This window comes from Belonocnema kinseyi, chromosome 6 (assembly GCF_010883055.1).
Source record: "Belonocnema kinseyi isolate 2016_QV_RU_SX_M_011 chromosome 6, B_treatae_v1, whole genome shotgun sequence".
NCBI classification, from domain to species: Eukaryota; Metazoa; Arthropoda; class Insecta; order Hymenoptera; family Cynipidae; genus Belonocnema; species Belonocnema kinseyi.
The window spans coordinates 59,345,002-59,352,514 of NC_046662.1; positions in this window are offsets into that span (position 1 = coordinate 59,345,002).

Sequence of the window (7,513 nt, forward strand, 5' to 3'; positions counted from 1 at the left end):
GAATCATCTCCATCAGAGCCAGAGTAATCTGGATTAGGTATGATGATACGTTCATCATTTTCATCGGAATCCCATTCCGATTCGGAGTTTGTTGCAATTTTAGAGGCTTTACGCTTTGGCATTTTTTTTGCTGGGTGTACTCGAAAATTCCCAGGATGACAATGCGGTGAAGGTGTGGTTTGATGTCAGAGTGTAATAAAGGTTACGGAGTCGTTGGAAATTTTTTATTGAAAAACTATGCGCTTTTCGGAAAATTTGTCAAGAATAAAAAGTTCTTGTAATCAGCCGAGGAATACCCCTGAATTTTTCCGGAGCGTTTTGAGCAAAATTTTGAATTTTGCAAAAATTCTTCATATGCAAAATCCAAAATTTTGCTCAAAACGCTTCGAAAAAAATCAAGCGCATTCCTTGGCTGATTACAAGAACTTTTTATTCCTGATGATTTTTCCGAAAAGCGCATCGTTTATTGTAAAAAAATTCATGAATGTTTTCACAAAAATTTTGCCATTAAGACGCCATTTTGAAAATACTAAAACGAAAAATTGATCTTTGCACCATGGATTCTCAAAGTTTAGACATTTATTCCACCGGTTAGTGAGATTCCAGGTTAATTACAGACTCGAAAAGCTTTGGAAAATGGTTCACAAAAAAAAATAGGCACGAAAAAACACGTTTTTTTTTGTTTAAACTGCATTTTGGGATAATAAATAAATTTTTTGAGGAATTTCACCGGCACCGTCGGAAAGAGGAGATCTTAAGCAATAAAAATATATGTGTCTCAATTTTTTCTAGTGTTGAATAGTCTTAGTTATTGGCCGTTGAAAAGCAGTGTCCCGGTAGTGGCGTTTTGGCCGTTTAAGGGTTAAGACAGTTTTTTAGATCTTAAAAAATGCAGGAGATACATTTTCTTAAATATAATTCAGATGTCTGAAGATTAAAAAAAAATAGGCAGATTTTTTAGCATTTTTAAAGGTTTCACGAGAATGGTGAAATTATCTAAAAATTCATTGTAAGACTTTCATTTTTTGTTTGAAAAATGAATTCCAATAGAAAAATAAAGAACATTATTTTAAATTTCGAATAAGTATTCAGAAGAATTTAAAGTAGTCTTGTATTTTTCCAAGATTACAAAATTTTATAAAGAATTCAAGTAAGTTTACAAAATATTTAGAAGTATTTATTTTATTTATTTACATTTTTGAAGATTTAAAAAAAAGATGCTTTCTGAGAGTTTCAAAATATTCAAAGAGAATACAAATTTTGTGTTATTTTTACAAATTAATTTTAAAAGAGTATTCAGAAAATTTCAACACAATTTTGAAAAAAGAATCTGGAAGAGTTTAAGACACGATATCGAGTTGAAAATTTGGAAAATTAAATAAGAAGCACTAAGAAACGTTTGTCTGGTCCTAAATTTTTACAATTATAAAAAAAGTTATAAAAAAGTCTAAAGGTTAACAAAAATGTTTGCAAAAATGCACTTTTGAAAATATACGAATTTGAATATATTTTAGACACAACAATCCGTCCGAAACAGAATCTTGGAAATACGGTACAAATACGCGCCGATTTCATGAAACTAAATAAAAATTTTGAATGGTACAGTTTCCTGGTTAAGAATCAGACAGAATTTTAAAAGAGAAACAATGAAAACCACGGAATTTTGAGCGGTAAACCCGCGAAGCTCAACGTGACGAATGACGATTTCGATTCCGGGAATAACAGCTCCAATTCAAACTGCCAGCAAGGGCTGCCAACTTGACAATGTTGAATTTGAGAAATTTGAATTTTCAAACGTCAATTTTCAACTATTAAATATTTAACTTTTAATCATTCTTATAAAATCAAACTTATAGCTTTCAAGACGAGGATCTCAAAATAATTCTTTTTTCTGTCGGGATGTTAATTTTTTTCTAATAATCAGCGCCAAAATTCAAATAAAGGGAAATTTGTTAAGACCGGGAAAAATGGTAAAACTAATTTTTTCCATTATGAAATCCTTTACTTCACAAAAAGTTCCATTTTAGATCTTAATTTTTAAGATTACATTTTCAATTTAAGGAAACTTAAAAATTTTTTTTTGCTAAAAACGTTTCAATTTAATCAATAGTAAATATAAATTAATAACTGATTTTTAAAATTGAAGTGTAGTTCGAGTATTAAAAATTAAACAAAAATGTATTTTGCAAGACAATTCTATGTCTGTTTCAAATTAAACAATATACAGATTTTAAGTTTTAATGCTAAATACATATTTTTATTTTAAAATAGCTTAAAATAATTAAATTCATAATTAAACGTTCTTATCAAATTGAAAATCAAATTAAAATGTTCTTTCATCTAAAATATTCTATGTTTAAAATATTCAATTCAAAAAAATGTTATTGAAAAAAGAGAATAATTTTTTAACATTAAGTAAGGTTTGACTGCTTATTTTAATCGAGAAATTGTAAACCAAATATGAAAAATAAACAATTTGAAACTGATTAGTTTGAAACAGAAAGCCTTCAATCTTGAATATTTCAGAGATCTACATTTATACTTTGAACGTTCAAATTTTTATTTTTCTAATTGAAATCCAAATTGTTTGTAAGAGAAATTGTTAAATTTTTATGTATAGGAAATAACAGAAGAACAATGATTCATTTAGAAAAAAACCGAGTAAGTTAAGAGATATTTAGAAGTTTTAAAAAGATTCACACTTTATAAAAAAATGTCTTAAGATTTCTGGGAACGTTTCAAATGATTCTTTATTTTAAAAAATTGATTTAAAAAGATTTAAAAAAAAAAAACAAATTTTAATGAATTAATAAAAATTGAAAAATTATTAATTTTTAAACAATTCGAGTAAGTTTAAGAGATATTTTGAAGTTTTGAAAAGATACCATATAATTTAAAATTTAAAAGTTTTCACAAAATTGTAAACAAACAAAGAAAATTGAAACAATTTTTAAAGGTTTCGTAAAAAAATAGAAGCTAAAATAAATATTGCTCAGAAAATGGAAAATGATTTTTTATTTAAAAAAATTAATTTTAAGAGAATATTCAAAAAGATTTTAAAACAATTCAAAAGATTTCCAAACTGGTAACAAAATAAAGGGGAAGATTTGAAGGAATTTTTATAATAATGCAGTATTTATTCAAAGTTTTAGGAAAATTTCAAATAATTTAAAAAGATATTTGGAAGTTATTAAAAAATTCTAAAAATAATTAAAAATTTGAAGGTTCCAAAAAATGTAAAACAAAATGTAGATTTTTAAATATTTAGCAATGTTCGACTGTTTATTCCAAACGAGCCATTATAATTCAAATGATCAGAATTAAAAAATTTGAAACTGAATTATTTGAAACAGAAAGCCTTCAATCGTAAACATTTCAGAGAGCTTAATTTAAAGTTTTTATGTTAAAATTTTGATTGTTTTATCTTTAAAATTTTTTATATTCAAGTGAAATTGTTGTATTTTTATGTATGGATAACAGATGAACAACAAATTTAGAAACTTTTTAAGCATGTTAAGAAGTTTCAAAAGACTACAAAAATTTTATTATAAGATTTCTAAGAAAATTGAAAATAATGATTTATTTTGACAAATTAATTTCAAGAGAATATTTAAAAAGATTTCTAAAATTATCATTAAACAATCTGCAAGATTTCCATGTAATTTCTTTCATTTTGCAGAATTGAAAAAATTGGAAAAATTCTAGCTGTTCAAGGTATTAAAAAAATTAAAATAATTTCAGAAATAATTTAAAATTTGAAAAGATTTCAACAAATTTCAAATGAAATGTACATTTTTGAATAATTTGCAATCAAATTTTGAAGCTTCTTAAGGTTTTTGAAAGTTTCCAAGATAAAAAAACAGTTTTCTAAAAATTCCTGCGAAAAATTAAAATTATTTTTTATTTTGTAACAATTGTTTTCAGAAAATATAAAAGAAAATTTGATCTATAAATTACAATTGAACAATTATCAGTATGTAAAGAGTTAAAATTTAAATAATCTAACTTATTTAAAAAGTGTTCAGTTTAGAAAATAAATTTGTAATCGTTCGATTTCTAATGTTTCTAACTTACATTTGCTTGAAATGATATATTTTGAAAATTTTAAAAATTTGTTAATTCATTCTTCAATGTAGAGTATTAAATATCATAGCGCGGATTTATATTTTTTTTCTAAATATTTGAACTGTAAAATTGATAAAAGCTAACATTTTTTTATCTTGTGGTTAAATGGCATTTAAATAGAATTTCTTTACTTAAAAAATGTTGAAAGCTTCCATTTTATGACTGAAAATTATTATTTAAAATTATTAAGAAAATTTTAAACTCTAAATTTTTAAATTATAAAATTCAAAAGATTTCCACTTTAAGTATTTTAATTTGCAGTTCCGATTTTAAAGATTCAAATTATAAAATTTTAACTATAAGAGTTTGAATCTTTAAATTTCAATGATCGTGAAAAATTTTCGTGAGCCGCGAAAAACCTAGGAAAGGACCGGGAATTTTTATCCTTATTAAAAAAATTAATTATAAGAGAGTATTAAAAATGTTTAAAAACAAATCTTGATAAATAAATAACAAGTGAACAATTAATAATTTAAAATGATCGAATAAATTTAAGAAATATTTTAAAGTTCTGTAAAGATTACAAAATAATTTAAAACTTGAAAAAATTAAAAAATTTTGTTAACCAAAATTTATATTTTTGTAGATTTTTAATAAAAAAATGTAAAACTGTTTGACATTTTGAATAGTTTCAAAAGGATAACAATTTTTTATCAAGATTTCGTAGGAATATTGAAAGTAAATTTTTAATTTAAAAAAATTATTTGAAGAGAATGTTTAAAACTATTTCAAAAGATTTCCAAAATCTTCAAAAAAGAATCTGCAAGATTTTAAAGCATTTTTTTTATTTTACAGGATTTTAATCTAATTTGAAGAAAAATTTGAATCGTGAAATTTGTTTTAAATAAAGTAAAATTGGAAGAAATTCCAAACAATTAAAAAAAACAGTAGATTTTTAAAGATTTTAAAGCCTGTTAAGGATTTTATTTGTTTCAAGATAATTAAACAATTTTCTTAAAATTCCCTTTAGAATTTGAAAGTTAAAAATTCAAAATCGTTTTCCTTTGAGTGTTCTAATTTACAGATCAATTTTTATCACTTCAAATATAAAAATTTAGCTTCAAGAGTTCCAATTCTTAAATTTCAATAATTTTGAAAAATGTCGGTGAACCGGGAAAAAACCTGGAAATGACCCGGAATGTTTTTCCTTGATTAAAACGCACACTTTGTTCTTTCAAGCTAGTGAATATTAATTGTTGAGTCTTTAATGTTTTTTAAATTCAAATTTAAATAACATTATGCGAAAAACAGCTTTTAAATACGTTTTTGATTCATTAAAATGTTTTAAATGTTGAATGTTGGTATTAGTAAAATATTTACTATTACTAGGTTGGCAGTCCTACCTACCATCAATTTTGGAGCTCTTTGAAATCGTCGCGGTTGAGGTCGGACAGTTTTCAGCTTAAAAATTCCGTCCTTCTTACTATTATCTTATACAATTAAGTTAAATTCATGATTGGGACATTCTCAGGATATAGAATTTTAAAGGATTTTGTGGAATAAACCCATATTTTTATCGCATTTCCAAGATTACATCTAGGTAAATTTTTCAGTTCAATTCCCAATGGCGTCGTAACAGCAATGTGCTTGTCTGTGAAGAAACTAATAAATTTTCAGGGTGCTCTAGTGGAAATCATGGAGAAATTTTTCATTAAAATGGAACCAAATATAAGTAGTATAACTATTCGAGATATTTGGTCGTGTATTGTGCGTTTTTTGACACGTGAAACGGTTGGAAGTGCGTCGCAATTTTCGTTCACTATGCGGGAAATTGATTCAAGGAGGATTTTGTGGATTTTTCGTCGTTTGCACCACAAAAATGTGGTGTTTTGAATTTTGAAAGGGGTAAGTCTAAGCCTAATACAAATTTTTGTTCATTCTTATGTTAAGTGTATAGGTTAGGTTGAAAAAATCGTATTGCAGGAAAGTAGACACAAACATGTCCTGACTTATCAGGACATGTGCTTCTTTTTCTTGCTAAACTTTTAGTTCACAATTTATGAGGGCGTCTTTTTGGCCTGAAAATTCAACTATTTAGTTGAATCTTAACTTTTTTGTTGTTGAAAATTTATATTTTTGGTTTGGAAATTAAACTGTTATTTAGAAATTTGACTTTTTGACACGAAGGTTCTAAATTTTGGATCCATTTTTTCCTTTATTGATGAAAAAATTTATTAGTTGACAAATTACCTGTTTGAGTTTTTTGTTTGAAAATTCATTTGTTGCCGTAGAAATTTCATATTTTTGGGCTATAAGAATGCAACTATTTGGTTAAAACTTAATCTTTTTCAATCGAGGATTTTCAACTATTTTGTTGAAAATTTGTTTCGTTTCGTTGAATTCAATGGATTTTGGTTTAAAAATATCATCTTTTTGGGTTGAAATATCGTTTCTTTCGTTTTTTTTTTTGAAAATTCAACTACTTAATTGAAAGTGGAATTACTTGGTTGGAAGTGAAACTATTTTCGTGTAAGTGGAGCTACTTGGTTGAAAATGGAACTACTTATTGGAAAAATGAACTACTTAGTTCAAATTTAAACTACTTAGTCGCAAGTGGAACTACTTTATTGGAAGTGGAACTACTTATTTGCCCAAAATAGTTTTTAGGGGGTTAAAACCACTCCCGACTAGTGTGCCATAAAACACCCATTTACTTGTTTCACATACAAAAACAGAATATTTCACAATCAAACCAACTTGAACAATGTCCTCCATAATAAGAGTTGAAAAATGTGATTTTGTCAATTTGATTAAAAAAAAATTTGGGGGGCAAACTACCCCACAATAATGTTCAATTATACAAAAAATTTACAAACGGGCATGATTTCAACACAAAAAATCTGGAAAAAATATATATTGCACGCGATGATAAAATAAAGTTTACCTGTTTTTGCATTTTCATGAGAAATTAATTTATAAGGGGTAACCACCGTTAACTGCATTATATTACATTTCTGCAAAATAAAGTAAGTTTCGCTTGCAAAATAGAGCAGAAACATTTCCTCACGAAGATTTGAACTAAAAAAATATGGAAAAAATATATATTGCACGCGATGATAAAATAAAGTTTACGTATTTTTGCATTATCACGAGAAATTATTTTATTTTGGATTTTTTAGATATACAATTTTTTTCTAGTGAACCATAATGAATAATTGGAAATAAAAAAAAATGTTTTACCTAATGTGGAATAATTTGATAATATCCAGAAAACATGAAGAAACACAGAAGACAAGTTTTCGTCGTGTTTAAAACGTTTCAAAATCACGAAAAAATTCAAAATTCCTAAATTGTGGGTTCGGATGCAATAAGGGCACATAAAATTTTTTCGTGCGAAAACGAAGTCCCCTGGAGGCTTTAGAAAAAATTTTCGAATTTTAATTTTCAA